This window comes from Papio anubis, chromosome 6, assembly GCF_008728515.1.
Source record: "Papio anubis isolate 15944 chromosome 6, Panubis1.0, whole genome shotgun sequence".
NCBI lineage: Eukaryota > Metazoa > Chordata > Mammalia > Primates > Cercopithecidae > Papio > Papio anubis.
The window spans coordinates 106,493,719-106,516,085 of record NC_044981.1 but is presented as its reverse complement, the minus strand read 5'-3'; the positions used below and the strand labels follow the sequence as shown (position 1 = coordinate 106,516,085).

Sequence of the window (22,367 nt, the reverse complement as noted above, 5' to 3'; positions counted from 1 at the left end):
TTGGCCATGGTTGTGCTTCCAAACGTAAATAACACTGCATGGAAGCTTTTCTTGAAGTCTGATTTTATACCACTTCATTCCTAAGCATTAACTAGATCTCTCTTACCCTTATGCTTAAGGCCTCCTTCTTCTGGGTTATGGATGATAAGACATATCACAATGGGAGGCCTGCTAGCTTCTGATCAGTTACTAAGAAAATTGATGTGTTTTAGTAGAAGGAGCATGGAGTTTCTTTCTCTTTGACTTAATTCAGACTGGGCACCTCTCAGTCCTCTTTCTGACAAGGCTCTAATCTTGGGCTCTGCCCTTGGCCCAGTTATTCCAGTTTTAGCAAGAATCCTGCTGAGTCAGCTTAGCAAAAATCCCCCACCCTCGGTCTGACCACCCTTGATACCGAATCACCCTGGCCTGCCTTCAGCAAAGATCCTGTGAGGTCACTTGAGCAATCGCCCTTCCTCTTAGTAATTTTCCATCCTCCGATACACTACCCTGCTCCTTGGCTATAAATCCCTAGTTTTCCTTATTGTTTTTGGACCTGAGCCCAGCATCTCTCTCTTACTCTAATAGAAAGCCCCATTGTGGTAGTCCTTCTTGGATAAAGTCTTCCTTACCATCTTTAATAAGTGTCACCAATAATTTTTCCTTTAACAAAAACAAGGCATATTTCCATGGAGAGGCTGCCAGCTTCTGATTAGTTACTGAGAAAATCAGCGTGTTTTAGTAAAAGAACATAAAGTTTGTGATTGTAAGAACTGAACGTACAAACTTTTCAATTAGGCAAGTCACTTAACTAGAGCTTCGGGTTTCTTGTGCATAGATTTGGGCTAATGGTAACATTCTTCCAGGTTTTGTAAGGATTAAAGTAAGTCATGCATGTAAAATTTCTTTGTGAACTGGGAAGTAAGTCATACATTTTTGTTACTGTTAGTTAAAGCACTTTAACTTGTTTATCACTCATAGACATTTACATGTCACATACTTCAAGATAAAATAAGTTGCTTAAAGTCGACTAACGCAATACCCAAATTAAATTTAAACGTAACCCTCAATATTTCAAATACTTGAATACATTATTGAATTATATGTTATAGAAGCAAGAAAAAGAAACAACATATTGGTGAAATGTGAGATGCAGGTTTAGAGTTTGTTTCTCTTTTTTTTTTTTTTTGAGATGGAGTCTCACTCTGTCGTCTGGGCTGGAGTACAGTGGTGCGATCTTGGTTCACTGCAACCTCTGCCTCCTGGGTTCAAGAAATTCTCCTGTATCAGCCTCCTGAGTAGCTGGGATTACAGGCACACACCATGATGCTCAGTTAATTTTTGTATTTTTAGTAGAGACGGGGTTTCACCATATTGGTCAGGCTGGTCTTTAACTCCTGACCTCAGGTGATCCACTCACTTCAGCCTCTCAAAGTGCTGGGATTACAGGCATGAGCCACCGCGCCCGGCCTAGAGTTTGTTCTTACATCTTAACAAAATAGTTGCTAAATCCAGGAAGGCCTGAGGAGAGGAGTTATCTCACTGTGAGCACCTTTTTTGGAAAAGGCACAAAATGCTCAGAATTTATATAGTTTTATAAAAGCTTAATGATTTAAAACTTTGCCATAGTTGATAAACAGCCATATTTAGAGACTACTCCTCTGGCATTAAACCTATTTCCTTTTCCTACCCCCTGCAAAAGAAGATATTTAGTGGTTTTTAAGAGGTTTCCCTGGTTGAAATATTCCATACAATACTTGCTTAATGAGCTGATTAACAACTGTTACTGAGAATTAATGAATCAAATCACAGTGGTAATCACGATATTGCAAATCACTGTGTTGTATTAGGTCATGATGGAGCCATACATTTTACAGTGATGACTGTTTCATACAATGAAGGCATCTGAACAGATTGTATCTCAGGTCTCATTGAAAGAATTTGACAATATTTGGGATATAGGAAAGCTTTTTGGAATTCCCTAAGCAGGAGGCAACAAAAGATTCTATTAGTCGAATATTATTCCATTATGCCTACAGAGCATTTTGATTTAAGTAATTATTCAGAGTGCTTTCGAAATCTATGTGAGTTTTATGTATTTGTCATAATCCAAACGTATAGAAATCTTGCCATCTAATTAGACATCTGCTTTAACATGATTTGCAGCAGAATGGCGAATAACACATAAATGGCTACTGCAAGGGGATTTCAGTTTTCAGAATTGGCTGTACTGCCAGATAGCTCTCAGTTCAGAATATTTTTAAAAATCAATTTTTGCATTTAAGATAGTTCTTGAACTTTTAGTCTTGAGTTTCGAATTCTGTTAGAGAGTGCTCTAATAATGATCAGTTATCTCAATAAAACTGTTATAAAAATGAATTGATGATTATGATTCTGTTATATAAGCAGCAAATAATGTGTTGCCCTATGCTAATATTGAAATTATAGGTATAACTATATTTCATATAGTATACATAAAGGTATAACTATATAATTGATCTGGTGTAGTAGATTTTTAAAATATATAGTTAAAAAAATTACTCATTAGCCTTACTAAGTTTCAACATTTTTCTTTTGCTATATAACTTCATGGTTCAAGCATTTAAGAAGGTAATTCAAAATGATTTATTGGTTTCATGTGGGAAAAATGGCTGATTGAATTAAAATATTTTTCCTTAATTAATGTACGCAAACCAGGTATGCAAATTCAGAGTATCTTAAGCAAATTTAACATTTATAATTTATTCTAATAAACAAATACTGTTATATAATAAAAACTGCACAGAACGCTGGATCTCAACTTGAATTTACTGGGAAAGACCCAAGTACAAAAAAGTTTTCCAATTGAAGGTCAATTCATTTTAGTGTCTAAAATTCTTATCTGCACAGATTTTTAAACAACTATACTTTTTATATAGATACAGACATTACAGGAATGTGTTCAGTATTATTTGATTAATTTATTGTGAATATGTGTCAGTTTTTCTTCATCTTTACTCAACACAAATTAACTTAGCCACTCACTGCCGTCTAAACAGACTATGCATATCTTTTCCAGGGAGCAGAGTGTAGAAGATGGGTAGAGATTATGGAGCCACATTACTTGAATTCAAATGCCAGTTCTACCATTTACTTACTGTGTGACCCAGGGCACGTTACTGAATTTCTCTATGCCTCAGTTTCTTCACCTACAAAGAATTAGACTTTTTCTCAATGAGATTTACGTAGAGACAATGAGCCAATGTAGATTTACTGTTTGAAAATACTCAATGTTAAATAAGTGTTCAATAAAAGCTAGTTGTAACAAAAGGAATGCGAAGCTAGTATACGGCAATATTATGCCTATCACATTGTTTCTAATTCTTACAAGAATGCTGTAAAGTAGGAAGTATCCCATTTGACAGGTGTAGAAACTGAGTTTCAGAAAGAGTAATAATTTGTTCATAGTCACTCACTGTCACAGGTTCTAGAAGTCAGAGCAGGGATTCAAAGCAAGGTGAGTTCAAAGCTTCTTCACTTTCCTCCAGTGGTTTTGAACTCTGGCTGCGTATTAGAATCATCTGGAGAGATTTTAAAAGCAACTGATGCAAACTTATGGTTTCAGCTCCAACATGGAAAGAGCTTGGATAATACCACTCCAATCTTAACAACAAGAAAAATCTGAATAAACCAAAAGTCAATGACTTTCTTGAGGTTACAGGGCAAACCACCACCCTGAAATCTGGAGAGAGAGGCCAATCCAGTGAGTTGCAGCTAAGATCCACTTACCTAAAGCAGAAGCACTTGGAGCCCATAAACTGGCAGGAATGCTGCTCTGATTTGAATGTGTCCCACAGAGTTTTTGTGTTGAAAACTCACTACCCAATGCCACAGTGTTAAGAGGCAGGACCTTTAAAAGGTGATTAAATCGTGAGGGCTCTGCCCTCAAGAATGAATTAATGTCAATGTCTTGGGAATGGATTCACTATCATGACAGTGGGCTTATTATAAAAGTGAGTTCAGCCCTCTCTTGTCTTTCTCTCTGTCTTACACACCCTCTTGCCCATATGCCTTCCACTATGAATAATGCAACAAGAAGGCTCCCATGAGATGTGGACCCCCTTGACCTTGAACTTCTCAGCCTCCAGAACTGTAAGAAATACATCTGTTTCTTGTAAGTTACCCAGACTTAGGTATTCTATTATAGTAGCACAAATGGACTGAGACAAATGCTTCAATAGTGATTTTGATGGATTGCTGGTGTGAGAGTGAGATGCTCCTGGGGCTGCAGTTTTGGGTGGGAGACTTTCACAAATTCTTCACAAGTTTCACCAGGTGAAGAGCAGAGAAAGATTTCCTCCTTGTTCTTGCAAAGGAAGGGAAGGGTAATTATCCTGAAATGCAACTGGGGCATTCTCTGTAACAAAAACGTACTGGAGGAGGGTTTTATCAGAGCCTTATACTACTTGGAAGAAGAGCATTTCTTCCACTCCAGCCCCATTTAGCCTTCCTATCTTATCTCAAAGGGATGGAGGGTGTGGAGAACATTGTGAAGGCCACAGCCCAGAGAAACAGGGTCACTAAAAGATTGAGACTTAGTCAGAAGATTATAGAGCACCTCCCTTTCCTCGCCACATCAATAGAACGGTACTATAATCACAGTGGATTATGGCTGAAACCGGTAAAATGTGCAGATTCTCTCTGAAGAGGAATACTTAGGTTAGCCCAAAGTCAACAGGTTAGACAAAAGCAAGGACACTAATTTGAAGCCATGGCACCTATAACTACAGCAAACAACACAGCCTTAGCTCCTAGCCAGTTAACATAAAATCTCACACTAAAGGCCTATTTACCCCCATTTCTATTACTCAACAAATTGTTTATGGTTTTCAATAGAAATTACAAGGAAGCTAAAAAGCTGAAGAGATAAGGCAAATATCAGAACTAAACTCAGATATTACACAGATATTTGAAGTATCAGACAGGGAATTAAAAATAACTGTAATTAATATGAGCTCTAATGGAAAAAGGAAACAGCATGCAAGAACAGACAGATAATATAAGCAGAGAAATGGAAACTCTAAGAAAGAATCAGAATGAAATCAGAATGATTCTTTCTGTTAGTTTTTCTGGAAAAAAAACTAACAGAAATAAAGAATGCACATAATGGTGCATTTTAATGAATAAACAGTGGACAGCCCAGTGAAAGAATCAGTGAGCTTGATGACAAGGTGTAAGGTACTTGGAAATGCTTTGGTAAAGGAATAGGCTGAGGTGGATATCCAGGCCTGTATGACTCAACAAGTTTAGAGCGCAGGTGTGTAACTTCACCTGTTGTCACAGCTACGTAGCCATAACATGGGAAGGTCATCCCTTGGCCTTGAGTCACTGTTGTCTGTAAAAGGTTTAACTGTCCTGCTGATGCTGTGCATGGGGCTTGGCTTGGCTCGGCTCAACATGCCTTGACATGGCAGGCATGTTGGTGCCCAGAGAAAGAGAGCCAAAGCTGTCCACTTTGCAGATGGACAGGAGGGAAGTAGGACACAGCCCAGCTTGCTCATGCCCCAGAGAGAGGAACAGCTAAGCTGCTGGCCCTGGAGGCAGAGGAGAGTCAGCCATGCAGCTGTAGGTATGGGGATGGCAGGAGCCACAGAGCCAGAGCAAATAGCCGAGATAAAGGTAGACAGTGTAAGAAAAGCTGCTCATGAGAAAGCTAACTTGAGAAAGCTGTGTAAGAGAGCTGCTGCCGAATAAAACCATATTCACCTGCCTGTGGTCTCCCAAGTGTTCTTTCTGCCCATCCACACACTCCCCTCAGACTTCAGCATGGGCTGGATCCAGACCCCAGGGTCTGACACAGGCTAATATCGATTTCCAAAAATGAAATTTAAAGAGAAGAAAAGAGTAAAAAATCAGAACAGGCATCCAAGAACTGCAAGACAATTTCAAAAGGTATATCAGATGCATAATTGGAATCTAGAAGGAAAACAAAGAGAAAACAGGGAAAAATATTTTAAACAATAATGGTCAAGAATTTTGCAAAATTAATGACAGACACCAAACCACAGATTCGGGAAGTTAAAAGAACACAAAGCAGGATAAATAGCCTCCCCTAAAAAGCAAACAACCAATCAACCCCCACCAAACCTACATCTATATTCAATCTGCAGAAAAAACAAACAGCAAAGAGAATTTTGCCAGAAAGAAAAAATATCTTACCTATAGTGGAACAAAAATATGAATTACAGCAGACTTCTAGTCAGAAACTGTCAAAGAATGAAGAAAGTGGAGTAAAATAATCAAACTGTTGAGAGAAACAAAACATCAATTTAGAAGCCTATATCCAATGAAAATATTCTTCAAAAATGGCAGAGAAAAAAGACTTCGCTAGACAAATGAAAACTGAGAGAATGTATTGCCAGCAGAACTGCTTAGCAGAAATGTTAAAAGAAGTTAGTTATTCAGGAAGAACTATAAAGAAAGGAAGAGTGTTGGAGAAGGAATACATGAAGGTAAAATAATTTTTAAAATTTTTCTTATTCTTAATTGATTTAAAAGATAACTTTAAAGTAATTATAGTTAACAATGTATTGGATGACTGTAACATAGGTATAAGGGAAATGAATGACCAAAGTATCACAAAAGATGGGAGGGAGGAATTGGGAATGCTATTATAAGGTCCCTGCTTTGCACAGAATGTGGTATAGTGTTGTTTGGAAGTCAACTTGGATTAGTTAAAAAATACATATTATAAACTCTAGGGCAACTATTCAATAAAATTTTCAAAACTGTAATTGATATGCTACAGAGGAGATAAAATGGAATCATAAAATGCCTGATGAAAATTAGAGAAAGTCAACAAAAAGAGGAAAAAAGAATAAATGAACAGAAAAATTATAAACATGATAGATATTAATTTATCCATATCAACAATTATTTGAAATGTGAATAGTTTAACGTACCAACACAAAGAGAGACATTGTGTGATTATATAAAAAGAATAAAAAGACTCCACTTTATTTTGTCTACAAGAAACACGTTTCTCAGGCTTTATTTTCTTTGGGTGACCTGTCACGGTTTTGAGAGTACTGGTCAGCTATTTTGTAGAATGTTCGTCAATTTGGATTTGTCTGATGCTGTTCTCATGATTAGACTGGGGTATGGGTTTAGAAGACCAAAGAGGTAGTGCTATCAGAGTGAATTGAGGGCACGTTCTAGCAACATGACTTAGTGCTGTTGATGCCAACTTGAATTTCCTGCCTGGTTGTGGTGATTTCAACAAGCAGCCAGGGTGCTGCCTTGTGGATCTTACTTCCCCAAATGATTTTGATTGTCTCAAAATCACTAGATTTTTGCCTACAGCCTCCATGGGCCTATGGGCCTGTGGGCCTGTGGACTGGAATTTTAGCTCCACCCTTCCCAGACTCTCTCCTCTGGCTGTCATTAACAGGGTTACATAGCCTGAGACCCAGAATTTATCACATGTAGCTAGAAAGACATCTGTATCTGTGTCAGCATATATTTTTTCATTGTACACCTGTCATATTATAGTTCTACTACCTTATTTTTTGATATGCTGACTTAAGGACTTAACTAGTATTTTTTGCCTTGTTTCTAAAAGAACATTTTGTCCAAGTTCCAACACATTTCCAAGTTAACTTTTGAAATAGCCCCATTGTAAACTAGAAACTCTCTGTACTCACCAACCCCAAACTATACAAAGAACAGGAGGCAAATATATGACCCAATATTCAACATGAGAAAATATTCCATTGGTGAGTCGTGTGCCTCTGTGAGGTGGCTACCTACCTGATTGAGCCCCGTGACTGGGAAATGAGGAGGAAACAGAGTCCTTCAAGGACACTTTGTGGCAGTCTCAGAAGTACAGCGTAACTGTCATTAACTGGGAGGCAATCCAAGCGGACGGGCCGTGCTGGTGCCCAGCAATCACCCATAGGGTGGCTGGGTACCCACAACAGCATCACGCTGATCATGCAGCAAGAATGAAGAGCCACAAGTGACTGGGAGTGGCAACAGCCCTTAACCAAGCAACTGACAATATCCAAATCAGTATGAGGGGTGGCAGGTCACAGGCAATCTTCAGAAACCATTCCTTATCTGGGGAGAAATAACATCAGCCATTCACTGGTTTCTCTGTGTAAGAGACGACTTTACGCACCATGATTTTTTTTTTTAAAGGATAATTTAGGATCCACTGCCCCTTTCGTAGCTATGCAAGTTATAAATTACAGTGTTAGAAAACACAGCCGTTTTCATTCCCAGTGGGTCTTGTTCTTTGTGTGTACATTTATCCAATTGTCTGATTCACTTAAGTTTGTAACTATAGGGTCTTGCTCTAGGTTTTAAAAATGAATAGTTCTAAAAGGTCCAAGCAACAATCAATTCTTTAAAACCCAGATTTGCCCTGCTTGGAGTAATATAAGGATAGCCGCATGATTATCCAAAACAGCACTGATCTAGAGGCAAAAGACCTCGGTGACTCCCTATAGCAACGGGATTCTGATTTTTCTTTTTGCTTTAGTGGCGCCCAGTCAGTCAGGGAATACCTGTTCCCGGTGCTATTGATCTCCTGGGCCTTGTTCAAAAGTAAGATGATGAGTGTCTATTTTGGATGATAGGTAGATAAGGGTTATAAATTCACCTTGAGAAACAATAAAAATAGCTCGTCTGAACCTTTATTTATCTATCTCTGACAATTAGAGAAAGTTAACCTACTTTATATGACACAATCTTTTTTCCTGCTCAGGCATTAGGATGACTGATAAACCTCAAAAAATCACCAATCTTTTTTTATTATTATTAAATCTGCCTCCGTCTGTACTAAAAATCATCACTGCAAACTTCTGAGAGAAGAGGCCGTATAAGCTTTGCAACTAAGGCCCAACTTGATATTTACAATAAAGCCTCCTGCACCGTCCAAATTCCTAAACAGCTGCCACATCATCCTACTTTCCATTGGTGAATTACAAGCTAATAACACAAATTCAATCTAACATTTACAGACTGCATATAAAGAATGCCTACAAATCTGGGCTGCAATAAAGTAAGAATCTTAGTAAACACTATGAATTTGGTCATCACTTGGCCTCTCAAAATAGCCAGCTAGTTGGGTTATTTGCTGGCTTGTGGCTGCACATGTTTATTGAACATCTGTTATGTGCCAAGCACTTGCCAGAGTCTTGGAATTGTCTTAGGACATGGTCTCTCCCCTCTTCCAGGTGATTTATGGCTGATGAGACAGAATCCTGCAGGCAATTGGGGTGCTGTCTGACATATGCTTTGAAAAAGTAAGATCAGGATATTCTAGAAGCACAAGGAAAGAGCACCACTCACTATGTGTTGGTCAAGGAAGGCCTCTGGAGCCCAATGTGTCATGGGAACTAGAATCAGTTCATCAGACTTCAGGTGCCTGAAACTCAACAGGAAGAATAATTATTCCCTGGGCTTATGCCTCTAAAAAAAAATCGTAGTGAAAAAACAAACAAGGTACAGATTAGAGGGAGACCTCTCTGCTCTAATTTTCTAAGTTTTTGTGAATCTATAATTATTTCAAAATGGAAAGTTAAAAAACACAAAGTAACATAAAAAGGTAGTTCTTAAGGAGTATTCATGAAACAGCCTCTTGTCTAGGCCTGACTTCTTGGCCCTATGACCTGCAGTCCCATAATGCCTTGCTTAGAAGGCTTTGGCAGTTGGTTTAATGCTCCACTGCCACCATCTTGAAATTCTTGAGACTTTTAACAAGGAACCCCACATATGCATTTTGCACCAGACCCCACAAATTATGTAGCTGGAACTGCTATTTTCAGTAAGTTTCTTGTGTTTATTTATTTATTTTTAAAAGAAAGGGGTATTTAATTAAGAAGATTTCTTAGCAGGAGGCTTGAGGTGTGGGAGAAGAGATGAAGAAAGAACTCAGAAAAGGGAGACACTAGGTACCTAAAACACACTTTTTTTTTTTTTTTTTTAATCTTCTTCAGTTGTGTCTAGGGCTAACTCTTTTAGTGCAGAAATATTTTAAAAAGAGACTGGGAAAAACTGTATTACTTCTCATAATGATTACCTGTGACTTGTTTTTGTAATACATATTTTACCTTTATGGCTGCACAAAATATTATATGATGATTGGTTTATCAATAAGACAGAAATAACTATATTCTATTGTTCTGATCACAGTCACATGCCTCTTTTGCATATTTTGTGTGTTGTTTCTTCTTAGAGATGGAAGTGATTTTGTATGAAGAGGAGGCACATAAGGAATGGAGAATAATGATGGGAAAAGTGAAGGGATGAGGGAGAAGAGGAGGAGGAAAAGACAGAGACGGTGGGGAGACATAGAAGGAGATGAGGTCATTAGGGCAACTTCTCAGTGAGGGTGACATTCGAGCACAGACCTGAATAAGGAAGCAAATTTTAAGTCCCTGAGAATACAGCAGCAGAGAATCCAGCCTGCCTGGACATGTGAACCTGTGGGTGGATGGTGGGGAACGAGATCAGAGAAGTGTCATAAGAGACCAGAGGGAGTATGGCTTTGTTTAATTTGAGTGTTGAGACATGAGAATGTAGGTATGTATTTCTGAGTTATCAGCTCTAGTAAGATACATGCCTTCTCCCTTGAACTAGCAGGTCTTAAACCCTGGAGCCAGTAAATACTATTTTCTAAGAAAAAAAGTGTTTCTGCAGATGTGAATAAATTAAGGATCTTGAGATGAAGAGATTATCTGGGATTATTTTGGGAGACACTAAAGTCCATCACCAGTGTCCTTGTAAGAGGCAGAGGGAAGTTCTCACTCACAGAAGAGGAGAAGGCAACGTGACTCCAGAGGCAGAGCTTGCAGTGATGCAGCCACAAGCTAAGGAATGCTGATGACCCCAGAAGCCGAATGAAAAACAAACAGCTTTTTCCCTAGTGCCTCCTTAGATAGGGCAACCCTACTGACATCTTGATTTCAGTCCAATGATACTGACGTTGGACTTCTGGGCTCCAGAACAGTAAGGGAATACATTTCCGCTGCTTTAAGCCATCAAGTTTGTGGCAATTTATGACAGCAGCATACAAAACCAATGCATTAGCCCATGGATGATATTTAAGGACGTGTACAAGATAAGTTCACCAAGGGATTAAATGGAGGTGGAGGAGGGAAGGTGTCAGAAGGAGACCTCTGGGTCTCTGACACTGAGGAATGGGAAGGGAAGAACCGAGCTGTCCACAAATGACTTCTGGGTGTGCAGCACTGTATGTGTAGAGTGGGAAAATGGTAAAATAGAAGAAATTTGCCAAAACAGAGGTGACCACCAAATCCTAACTTTTCTAGGAGTTTGCCGAGTTCTTAAGAAGTACATAGACCTTTCTCATAACTTATGAATGGTAACATGTAACCAATCTCTTCTGTATGTGCTGTAATCAATATCATATATATGGTAAAGGGCAGGTGATTCTAGCTATCATCTAGGTGACACAAATGTGGTCATTATTGTGTTTGTGTTTGTAACACGTGTGTGTATGTGTAATATATTAAATAAAAAATCATTCATATCAAATTTTTTAAAAAGACAGTATAAGTAAAATGATTGATTAAATTCTGATTCTATGTCAAGAATTAATCAGAGCCTATAGAATATGTTTTAAAACACTGGGTTTCAGTCACAGCTTACAATGGGAAATAATATGATGTCATGGATTTGATAGCCTGTGCCTGTCATAGTCTGATTTATGGTTGAGCAGGCAGTAATCTCTGACAAATTTAATCTTCACCACAAAAATATGAGTCTTTTGCCTGAGTCAATGGAGACTTCCTTAAAGTTGGATGATGCATTATGTCATTTTCATTAATTTGGGTTAATATTTTCTTTGTGCAAAGCAAAATTAAATGATGAAATATGCAGTCCTTGTATGAAAGAATGTGCTCAGGAGCAAAAATACCATTAATAAAAATGGAATGAGTAGAAAGCTCTTGAAGAAAAGTCAGATTACTTCAACTGAAGTGGGGAGAATAGGGTGATGGGGGTATTGGGCATGTCCATATGAGCAAAACCGAATTTCTTCTTTAAGGTAATCAGTAACTTACGAAGCAGGAGAGCCACACAGATTTATGGTAACAAAATAATAGAATCAAAACAGAGACCCATGGGGGAATAGCCTGCTGGATCTGTGTAGCAATTTCAAGTTATTATTATTATTTTGCTTATTTTTTCCATCCCCACTTCTCTTCTTCTATTTCTTTCTCCAAGAAGATCCTGTTAGCACAGACAAATGAGGCAAGTCAATAACATCCACCCAAATAGACAGGATATATTGAGCCAATTCAAAGGTGGGTGAACAGCAGCTGTGGTCTTGCCTGTGAAATTAGCTCAGAGGTGGCTTCTGCACAGTGAAGCATCAGAACTCTTTCATTTCTACTTTCCTATAAACATTGAAAAAATGTGGATTTAGATAAAAACCTATTGGCTGAGGTTTTAGCATCTAAGTCTATGCACGTATGTATGCAAGAAAAAGGAAGACAAAAGGAGAGAAAGCCGATATTTTCCAGTCACTAAAAAATTTTTTAAAGCAGACAGCCATGAAGCGGACTGATCTTTTATTGCTTCTGAATTGAGGAAAGCTTCCTCTCTTTAAAGCTTCAGTTATGTTGCAGAGTTGCTGTTGTGGTTTTTTTTAATGATTTTGGAAGAAACTACCATAACTTAGGCAATGAACCCAAAAAGGCTGTTGGATGTATGTAACTGTGTACCATAAGCCTTTACAGTTTTATCAGTCTGACATCAGAAATTACTCAATTACAATGTTTTTAGCTTAATTTTCCAAATGCAATTAGAGTGCAAAGCTAACAGGAAATACTGGATCTAACAGGAAGAAAAACAAAACAGGTATATATAAATTATAGACTGATTCACTTGGAATTCTTTCTTTTTCAAATTTGGAGAAAAACTTCAGAGTTTTATCTGACATGGAGCCATTTATAATTCTATTGGTGGTGTTCACATTTCAGGAAAGATTTTGTTGCCTAAAAATGATGTTGTCTTATTGGTTGTGGAAAATTATTTTATGACATGGAAGTGTTCATAATAATGTTGGAGTGGGAAAAGAGATTATAAAAACAGTAGGTATTATGTAATATACGAATCCAGTTTTACTTACGTATACTTCTGTATATATATACATATATATATGACAGAAATAAAAATGTTAGCAGTAGTTACCTATGAATGTTAGAATTACAAATGATTTCCTCTTTTCTGTTTGTTTTTCCAAATGTTTTACTATGTACCTTTTATTTGGCAGTATGAAATCTAAAACACATAAACACAAATTCATTTTAAAAGAAGATAATAACTTCAAGTTCTGGCTATATATAAATACTGGAATAGGGCTTACCTACCTTTACAAAATTCTACAAAACTGAACAGCATGTATGAAACAATCATTTTCAGGTAGTCAGGTTGTGATTTTTGAAAAAATGAAAATGCGAAAGATGTGCTCAACATTGACTACAGATTTTCTTCTGGGGGTTCTTTTTAAACCCAGCACAAGAAATTGAACCCAAATCGAGAACAACGGTCTCTCTGGACAGAGGAAGTAGAGCATGGTATTGAGGTAGATGAGGTGTCTATTGAAGGCAAGTTCCTAGAGAGAAGGATGTTGTGGGGAAAGGAACCCAAGAAAATGTCATGAAATTTTTTGAGTTTTTGGCCAGATACTAAGTTGAGCATGTTGTGGAATGCTGATGTCTAGTAGGGAACAAGCGTTTGGGGCTATGAACTGAAAAAAAACCATAAAGAGTTTGGATAATGCTGACAGACAAATGCTTCCAAAAGAGTAGCCAGAGTGGAGAATGAGATCAACAAAAAGTTATAACTTAAGAGTAGGACTATGTTAGCCCTACATACGGTATACTAAAGGCCCCAAGTAAATTTCAAGAGAATAAAGCATGCCATAAAAAGACTACATTCTTTAAATGAAAACAATATAATGCAGAACTTTAAATATATAGCACCAACAATATTCCACATATTCCACATTCTTAAAATTTCTAGTTGTTTACAAAGAAGCAGAAATAAAGAAGTAAAGGAAAATAGGAAATAAACAAATAGGGAGGAAATCCCAAGCAAGAAATAAAACTCATGACAATTGAAATTTTAGCATTTCAATATACAAAATATGAAATAAAAATTGCACTGGGTGGATTTAACACCAGATTGAATACCAGTGAAGAAAGATTAATGAACTTGAAAACAGGTGTATCAGTCAGTCTAGTGAAAAGACAGAAATCAATAGAAGACTATAAAGTGTAAAATAATTCTAAAGGGTCACCTAGGACTGAGGGAAGGTAGAGAAAAAAAGGACAAATTTGAAAGGCAGAGCTTTCCTGGAAGCTGAGGTTTAGATGTTGTTGGAAAAGGTAGAGGTGCAGCCTGATCTGGATAGCAGATCAGTTTTCTGGGTTTCCTAGGCCAAAACTGGTCCACAGTCACCAAGCAACTGGGAAGCAACCATCTAGAATGCAGGTAACCCACAGCTGGTGAGAAGGTGCTTACAGTAAATCTGGCGTCTTAATCTGGAGAGCTATGGGAAATACACCTCTAGAGAATAAGTGAGCTGTAGCAGTGAGCTGATGCACAGAGGAAATTGGGATGCTTCTGCGGTTGGATGGCCTTGAGTATGCAGTATCTGCATTGAGAAGTTCACAGAAATAAACTTCTGAAGTCGGGGAAAGATACAGGGGAAGGCACACAGAAGGAGTCAGGTTGTGATGCAGTTGAAAGTTTGGAGCATAGTGGAAAGGCTATGGGAAGGTGATAACCACGCTGAGCTGGGATTGCAAAATTACTGATAGATTGCATGTTTTGGATACATGGCTAGGGCAGAGCACAACATTTGCACCCCTGACCAATTGTGCAGCAATCAAACCAACAAGAGAAGGCCCTGACATGGTTTGGCTATATCCCCACCCAAATCTCAACTTGATTTGTATCTACCAGAATTCCCATGTGTTGTGGGAGGGACCCAACTGGAGGTAATTGAATCATGGGGGCCAGTCTTTCCCGTGCTATTCTCGTGATCGTGAATAAGTCTTACAAAATCTGATGGGTTTATCAGGGTTTCCCCTTTTGCTTCTTCCTCATATTTTCTTGGTGCCACCATGTAAGAAGAGCCTTTTGCCTCCCACCATGATTCTGAAACCTCCCCAGCCATGTGGAACTGTAAGTCCAGTTAAACCTCTTTTTCTTCCCAACTCGCATATGTCTTTATCAGCAGCATGAAAACGGACTAATACAGCCCCTTACTTCTGAGTGCCCTTTAAGCACCATTTACTGAGAAGCTTAATAATATCCTAAGTGAGAAATGCTTACAAGACTTCCATCCATTTTTACAAAGTGGCTATTAAGACGTAAATTTAAATCTGGGAGGCAATACATTGATAACTGTAACAACAGGGCAATAGAAATTATGCAAATTGAGGTTTTACAAATTATCAATTATACAAATTTTACAAATTTGAAATGATACAAATTATTCAGAGAGAGAGAAAAAAGCCTTTACATAATAGACTGAAATCCAGTAGCCTGTAGTATATTATAAAGTGGTCTAACTTGTATGAAACTAAAATTCTAAAAGACAAGAAAGTGCAATTGGAGTGAAAAAATTATTTGAAGAATAATGACAAAAGTTTGTCCAAATTCAAAGGAAACCTCAAAACCCCATAATCTAAGAAAGTCAATGATCTTTAGCAGGAAATACACAAAGAAAATAGCATCGAAGCACATCATAATCAAATTTTTAAAACCAAAGATAAAGAGAAAAACTTAAAGGCAGTCTGAGAAGAAGGCATAATGTGCATATAGGGGAACAGCAATCAGAAAAATGGCCAGTAGTATATAACACACAAGTGAGGCCTGAAGACAATGTGTAAGGCGTAGGAAAAAATAGTCATAGTGAATTCTATATGAAGCAATACTCTTTTTCAAGATCTGAGAATGAAATAAAGATACTTTCAGAGAGACAAAAGTTGAGTGAATGTCACAAGTAGATCTGCACTATGTAAAATGCAAAAAAAAAATTTTAGACGGAAAGAAAATGATACTAAATAGAAGCTGAGAACTACAAGATAAAATTTAAAAAAAGGCAAATATTGTGATAAATATAAAATAATTATTTTCATTTTGATCATATCTTTAAAAGGTGATTGATTGTTAATATAGAAACATGACAATGAATTTAGGATTTTCCACAAACGTAGAAGTAAAACATTAATATATATGACAATAGGAGCATACCAAAGAACAGAGGGGTCAATAAAATTACACAACTGCAAGGTTTTTACACAGGAATAAAGGAACTCTCTTATATACTTTATGAAAGAATATGATATTATTTGAAAATAGAACATGATAAGTTAAAAATATATAATGTAATTCCTAAAGGAACATTACAATAAATTTGAAAAAAAGAAAAAATACGTAACTAAAAAGTCAGTAAGAGATTAAATGAAATAATAAAAATAAATGAATTATCCCAAAGAAGGTAGGAAAGGAGTAACAAAAGAACTAAAGACAGAGGGGATAAGTTGAAAACAAACAGCAAGATGGTAGACTTAAACCTGTCAACAATTACATTATATGTAAATGTAATAAATAAACTGATATAAAGGCACAGACAGCGTGGATTAAAAAATATCAAAATCCAGCTGTATGCTATTTGTAAGAGGAATGGTTTAATACTAAGATGGTTTAAAGTAAATGGATAGAGGCTGGGCGTGGTGGCTCATGCCTGTAATCCCAGCACTTTGGGAGGTCGAGGTGGGTGGATCATGAGGTCAGGAGATTGAGACCATCCTGGCTAACACAGTGAAAACCCGTCTCTACTAAAAATACAAAAAATTAGCAGACCTGGTGGCGGGTGCCTGTAGTCCCAGCTACTTGGGAGGCTGAGGCAGGAGAATGGCGTGAACCTGGGAGGTGGAGCTTGCAGTGAGCTGAGATCGTACCACTGCACTCCAGCCTGGGCGACAGAGCAAGACTCTGTCTCAAAAAAAAAAAAAAAAAAAGTAAGTAAATGAATAGAAAAAGAACACCAATAGTAAAAATGTTAAAGTGCCTATGTTAATATCAGATAAATTACACATCAAAAAATGTTATAGACAAACATAAATATTTCATACACGACAGAAATAGATATTTTATGATGCTCAGGAATTTAAAAAACAAGAAATATTCCATAAAGTTCAGTGATAAGGAGGAATTTTTAAAATAATAAAATAATAAATTTATCATAATGACATCACAATCTTAAAACTTAACAACAGAGATTCAAAAAGGAAGAAAAAATGAGATTAAAAAGGTAGGAATGAACCAACAATTACAGTTGAAGTTAATACTCCTCTTCCAGGCAATGACAGAACAAATGGACAACATTTAGAAACAATGTAACAGGCTTGAACAGCACTATAAACCGATTAACATAATTTACATATTTTGAACTCTGTACCCAAGAACTACAGAAGGCACATTCTTTCCAGGTATAATGCAAATAGAACATTCGCTAAATTAATACAAATGATAACACCAAAGGATTTCAGTGTCCCTCAATAAGTTTTCTATTTCAACCAGAATTTAATTAGAAATCAATTACAAAAATATATCAGGAAAATCCTAGATATTTGGAGTTTAAGAAACACAATTTAAATAACACATGGCACTAAGAATATATCCCAATATTATTTAGAAAATATTTTATACTGAATTATAGTGAAATTTTTGGGATACAGCTAAAGCAATGATTAGTTGGGCCTTGATAGCTTTAAAGACTTACATTCCAAAAGAATAAAACCTTAAAGTCAACAATCTAAGTTATCAACATGATAAATTAGAAAAAGGAATACAAATTAGAAATAAAGTAAGCAGAGGAATGGCATAATTAAGATTTTGCTCTTAGCAACAATCAGTGAAATAGTGAAATAGAAAATGGACAAATAATAGAGAAAAGCAACAAAAACAAAAGTTAGTGCTTGGAAAATAATTTTTCAAATGATAAGCCCATAGCAAAACTGGTCAAGAAAGAGAGAGAAGGAGAGGAGAAAGGGAGGGGAGAGGTCAAAAGAAAGAGTTTGTAAAGAGAAAGGGAGAACAACAGATTACAATATCAGAATGAACAGGTATGTTTCTATGGAGCCCACAGAGATTAAAGAATATTTAGGGGAATGTGAACAACTTTATACCAATAAATTGATAACTTGGTAAAAATTGGTAAATACCTTGAGAGTCACAAATTACCAAAACTGACACAAGAAGAAAGAGAAGCTTTGAACACACCTATATTTGTTAGAATGTTGAGTTCATAATTAAAAACCTTCCTACATAGAATATTCCAAGCCAAACATTTAAGGAAGAAATAATCACAATCATACACAAACTCACTCAGAAAATAAAGGGTGAGATAAGCATAAACCTGATAATAAAACAGGATAAACATAGTACAAGACCAATATCCATCATAAAAATGAGTATAAAAGTTCTTAACAAAATATGAGTAATCAAATATAGTCTAATAAAAAGAATAATATATTATGATAAATTAGTATTCATCCAAGGACAGCAAGGTTAATTTAACATTCAAAAATCAATTAATATAATTTGTTACATTATCAGAATTTTTAAAAAGTCATGATATCATCTCAGATGACAAAGAAGTATTTGATAATATTTAATACCCCTTCATGATTAAAAAAACCCTCTCTATTTTGATTTCCTTTCTTTTGTTTTTTTGGATTTGAGAAAGTTTATCTGGAAATGAATTAAAATGTTACTCTACTCTTAAATCTGTGAGGACTTACAAAATATGCACATTTCCATATTATACAGGAAGAGGTTACATGTACCTAAACGCAATGCATTAAATGGCATTTGCTACATTCATATAGTTTCAGAACATTTGGAAATCATGATTAAATTCTCAGTAATCTGATATTTTCTTGCCAAAAACACCCCTCAGCAAACCAGAATAGAAGGTGACTTCCTCAATTTAATTTTTAAAATGTGAAAAGCCTACAGCCTGACATTAACAAAATGGTCAAACAATGAACGCTTTCCTCAGGAGTAGGAGTAACGCAAGGATGTACATTTCCACCAATTATGATATATCCAACATTAAACTGTTGACTCTAACCTGTGCAGTGAAGCAGAAACAAAATAAATAAAAGGCGCATACATCAAAAAGGAAAAAGCAAAACTGTCTTTGTTCACAGACTGGTTTGGTGAGAAGAAAATCCTAATAAATATATGAATTTAACAAAGTCACAGGATACAAAACCTAAAGGCAAATTTCAATGTATTTCTACAGAGCAATTAATGAGCATTGCAAAATGAAATTTAAAATATCATTTACAATAGAGTGAAAAATATAAAATAATTTAAAAATATTCAATATGCGTGCATGCAATACTGTAATACTAAATCTACAATTAATGCTGAAATTTTAAAAGATGTAAATTGATGAAGAGTTATTCCATGTTCATGGATTGGAAGACTCAATAAGATGTGAATTCTTTCCTAATTGAAGTATAATGCCTGTTATACTTTCACCAGGCTTTGGTAGATATTGAAAAGTTGATTCTAAAATTTATATGCAGAAACAATCAAGAATAGTCAAAACTATGCTGAGAAAGAATAACAAAACTGTACAGTTTATACTATCCCATTTCAAGACTTACTATACAATTACTGTAATTTAGACAGTGTGATTTTGGTGAATTGATAACCAATTGATTATTGGATCAAAATAGGGTTCCGAAATAAACATAGAGGACCTATTAATTTTTGCTCATATACAGGAGCCATTAATTTTTTACCAAGATGCAAAAGTAAATTAATGGAGAAAGGACAAATGAATGCTGACTTATGAATATCAAAAGGGTAATGGGTTCAGAGATTCATAAGTCATAGCTTTCCTTTGTGAAGTATCTATCTATATGTGGAAAGATATTCCACAAAGGAAAGTGATATGGTTTGGCTGTTTCCCCATATTAGGAGGATTATAATCCTCATAATCCTCATATGTCAAGAGCAGGATCAGGTGGAGGTAATTGGATCATGGGGGCAGTTTCACCCGTGCTGTTCTCGTGACAGTGAGTCTCATGAGATCTGATAGTTTTATAAGTGTGTGCCATTTCCCCTGCTTGCACTCACTTCATTTTGCTGCCCTGTGAAGAAGGTGCCTGCTTCTCCTTTGCCTTCTGCCATGATTGTAAGTTTCCTAAGGCCTCCCCAACAATGTGGAACTGAATCACTTAAAACTCTTTCTTTTATAAATTACTCAGTCTTGGGTATTTCTTCATAGCAGTGTGGGAATGGACTAATACAGAAAGTATGCGATATCAAAGTGGTGATGAGATCAATTAATGCTAAAAGTATTAGGTGAGAAGTTTATGATGTATGGGATATTTATGTAGTCTCAAAGTATCTCCCATAAATAGTTTACTTAACAAGGAAAATAGTACCTTTATAGAGGAGACACTTGTCAGTTACCGCTTGAACCGGGCAATAAAAGTTATTGTCAACAATGTGGCGACAAATCGACATCACATGGCTCCTGATATTATTCAATAAGAAGAACACAACATTTCAGTGGCAGTCCTGAGGAAAAGATATAATCAAAATGTAATAGTGAGGAAATATGAAATAAACCTAGATTGAAGCATATTCTACACAATATCTGTATGATATACTTCAAAACATTAAGGTCATGACAGAGGCTGAGGAACTGTAGATGTAATGCATGCTCTTCAGTTAGATCCTGGACTGGTAAATGTGTATACATAATATCTGTTGTAAAAATATGTATGTGTATGTATATTCATGTCTCTCTACAAAAGATACTATTGGGAAGATTGACAAATTTAAAAATGCACTGTGGATTAGAAAATGTATTGTATTAGCATTAAATTATATTTTCTGATTTTGATAATTACACTTTCCTTATTGAAGAGATCTCATGTTCCTTAGAAAGTAAAGTATAGGGGGTGGTGGTAAAAGGTCCTAATATTTCTTATTTCAAAAGGAGAGAACCAGAAGGTGAAGGAAGGGGAAGAATAAGAGAGAAAGGAGCAAAGGAAGAGGAAAATGGGTCAACAGATACACAATTATTGAATCTGGGTAAAAGTCCTATGGGAATTCCATGTATTATTCTTGCAACTTTTTTATAAGCCTGAAATTATAAAAAAAAATTTAAAAGTCAAGGGGAAAAATCGCGAAAAGACTTGGATAGATACTTCACAAAGCAAAGCATACAAGTTTATTGTGTAATAAATTAATTAGCATAGTAATCATATTGTACCCCATAAACATGTATGATTATTATGTATCAATTCTGAAAAACAAACATAAGGAAAACATGAATGTGCAGGTTTGTTTCCTGGAGGATCTTTGTGGTCTGAGGCAGTGCAGAGGGCAATAGGAACCTAACCCAAGGCAGCTTTGAGGTGGACTTCAGGGCCATCAGGGACTGTGGACTACCTCAGACTTATGCTCAGTGTTCTTCAAAAAGTCTACACAAGTTGTGGCTACATGGCCTGAAATCATGAGTACCACTTCTAGTATCTGTGCATTTTCTTGGTTAATGATGGCACTGTAAAACATGGAAATTGTATTGAGCTCTTTCTTTTCTGGAACAGAAGTTTCATTCAGTTAAAGTCTACTGTATGGAGAGAGTAAGGAGGAAAAAAGCTTGCTATATAGCTTGCTATACAAGTTTGACTAAATGGAAGGAAAATATACAGTTCTTTAAAGGTTTAGCCATGTTAAAAGAGATCTGGTGTCTTAAAATCATCTTTAGAAGATGCCAGATATTTAGAGTCAGCAGGCTGGAGGCCACCAATGAACAGCTCACCAGATCCAACTGTGCTCTTCACAGGGAGTAGATTCTAGAGAAAAAAAGAACTGAAAGGAGAAATCTAAATGTCAGAACTAGATGAACTGATTACCCACATTATAAGAAGGATGAAGTCCCAAGAACAAAACTGAATATTCATTAAATTACTAGTCGCTTTTCCCAGTAGAGCGTTGGTCAGAGAGGAATCCCTGTAAGATGCTTCTCCTAAGGGTTGGCCTTCGTGTGAAAAAAGAAGCTTTTACTCCTCTAACGCAGATTCCGTCACTTCTTCCTTCAAGTCAGTGTCTCCTGTTGCTGGAATCAAGGCACATATCCTGACATGACAACTTCCTTTTCCTCCTATTCCTACAGAAAGCATATAGATTGTTCTGAGGATACTTTCTGCCAATGGATTATTTTGGATATCACAGCTGTCAATAGTAATTAATAAAAAAACAATTCCTCTACACCAAAGATGTTCCTGACTCCCCCATATATCTGCTTTTCACCTAGTCCTGACAAATCC

At 36.4% G+C, this 22,367-nt stretch overlaps 2 long non-coding RNA genes across 5 annotated transcripts in view; one reads left to right on the top strand and one right to left on the bottom strand.

Annotated features, from left to right (window-relative positions):
- Window positions 1-9,516: 9,516 nt before the first annotated feature.
- LOC103883931 overlaps window positions 9,517-22,367 on the top strand; it is a 114,654-nt gene continuing 101,803 nt past the window's right edge. Inside the window, exon 1 of one of the 4 annotated variants that reach the window (XR_002521700.2) lies at window positions 9,517-9,787. This is a non-coding gene — a long non-coding RNA (uncharacterized LOC103883931). The remainder of the gene's footprint in view (window positions 9,788-22,367) is intronic. The other 3 variants (XR_002521699.2, XR_004184386.1, XR_004184385.1) reach the window with 3 other exon arrangements.
- The window catches only part of LOC103883930, a 44,210-nt gene continuing 41,988 nt past the window's right edge, over window positions 20,146-22,367 (bottom strand). Inside the window, exon 6 of the long non-coding RNA XR_002521698.2 lies at window positions 20,146-22,207. This is a non-coding gene — a long non-coding RNA (uncharacterized LOC103883930). The remainder of the gene's footprint in view (window positions 22,208-22,367) is intronic.